A 2,299-nucleotide genomic window follows, 5' to 3' on the forward strand; every position below is an offset into this window, starting at 1 on the left:
GTATGCGGATTCGAACCCGCGACCCTCAGATTTTGAGTCGAGCGTCTTATCCACCTGGCCATGGTTTAGGAGAAGCTAAAACACTTTGAAATAAAGATAATAATTCAGAGAACTCCAATCTTCATATATGTAATATTTGTGGTATAACAAAAAAATAGTTAGCATTGTTTCGGTTCGTATTATAAAATTAGAGATGGCAGCTGAGCCCTGAGCAGATTTGCAAAATACAATACAGACTTAAGTAACGGTATAATAATATTATAGTAATTATACATTTTCTTGTATAATTCTTCTACTTTTATAGTTGAATAAATACAGTTAGGTTTTTCCTTTGTCCGAGTGTCTGTAATTATATTCGCATTTCAAGTTTTGAATATTTATGCTAAACGGTCCCACGTATCTCACTCTTTTTGTGTTTCAAGTTTTATTGTGTGTCGTCTTCCAGTGACGTCAACCGGATTTTTAATTATGTTTGTTTCTTCAAGCTGAAAAACAAATCAATATTTGTAAGGTCTCTGTTGGAAAATAGATGAGAAAAGATTTGGAAACATAAACAGAACGAAAATTAAACTTAGAGAATCAAAAGGGACTATTTTAGATAAACGTGTATTGCATATCTTTCTTCCAGGCAAGAGACAAACCATCGTGCCCCGGCATGTTCAGGTAGTTAGGACGCTCGACTCGCAATCTGCGGGTTGCGGGTTCGCATCCCCGTCCCACCAAACATGCTCGCCCTTTCAGCCGTGGGGGCGTTATAATGTGACGGTCAATAACATTATTCGTTGGTAAAAGAGTAGCCCAAGAGTTGGCGGTGGGTGGTGATGACTAGCTGCCTTCCCTCTAGTCTTACACTGCTAAATTAGGGACGGCTAGCGCAGATAACCCTCGTGTAGCTTTGCGCGAAATTCAAAACAAACAAATCATCGTTTGCCTGTTCTCGTGTTCTACTGTTGGTTTGTCTTCCTGTTCGTGAATATTTCATATGACTAAAAGTCACGATCGATGTAACATCTCATTTTTTAACTATCGATAAAGAATATTTTGTGCAGTTAGACAATATAGGCTATTACAGTCAACATTTAGTATCACTTATTACATATTCTATATGGTTTTAAGTTATCAAAGTGTACTGATTATCAAATCACTGCTGAAATATAATTATTAATTTGTATGCGTTTAGACTTCTTAGTAAAAATTTGAATAACTCTTATATATAGAGATATATTAAAAATATCAATATTTTCGTGTAGTTTATTGTACTTGACTTTATCTCACTTTTGTATGTCGTTCTTTACAAACTGAAGTTAGTGTAATATTGGCTACAGCTTACATTACAAGCATTGATAAGAGTTCTGGTTTCCATTTGATTACATAACAAATGCTATATTTCGTATTTAGAAGTTTAGACATAACACAATTTACTCAGCTCTCCATAACGCGAATAAGAACTTGTCAACTTCAGAGTTTGGTGATTTCTTTCAAGATATTTTGTTTACAAAATTTAGTCATTCTGAAATAGAGAAACAAATTGGGAACACCGACAAAGTAGTCAAAATAGTACCTTGAATTTAAGCCATTTGATAAATTAATGTAAGTTACAATTGATAAAAAAAAATGCGTTAGTTCTGAAAATTAATATCTGTGTAGAAATTTTCTACCTAATTAAATCAATTGTGTGTATATCAAATATATTTTCTGTTATATTTTATTCTTTTATCGTTGTAAATTCAGAAGATCTTACTGTTAAGCAGAAAGCTACTCAATGCGCTATTTGTGTTCTGCTAAACGCAGGTATCGAAACCCAAATTTTATCGTCGTGAGCCTACATACTTCCCGCTGAGCACTGGGGAGACTTATACCTCTCGGCCACTTTAAGATTTGAAATGCAAACAACTTTTTTACGAGCTACGTAATCCTAGTCTAATGTAAATTCCATGTTATAAACCTGTTTAAAGTGCTTTATAATTGTAGTTAGTAAAAAAGCTTACGTCACAGTATTGCACAACCTAATAGACGTTAAGCAAAATATGACGAAAGTAACTATCTTTCGAACAAAATAATTGTTTAGACGGATATCAGTGAATGGGTTGGCTACAAATGACTTCATCTGAAAAAAAAATTTTATCTAGGGATGATGGACAACATCTTTTTCCATTCTTCATCTGAAATAAAAATATTATCTAGGTATGATGGACAACATCTTTTTCCATTCTTCATCTGAAATAAAAAGATTATCTAGGTATGATGGACAACATCTTTTTCCATTCTTCATCTGAAATAAAAAGTTTATCTAGGGATG

This window comes from Limulus polyphemus, unplaced genomic scaffold (assembly GCF_000517525.1).
Source record: "Limulus polyphemus unplaced genomic scaffold, Limulus_polyphemus-2.1.2 Scaffold814, whole genome shotgun sequence".
NCBI classification, from domain to species: Eukaryota; Metazoa; Arthropoda; class Merostomata; order Xiphosura; family Limulidae; genus Limulus; species Limulus polyphemus.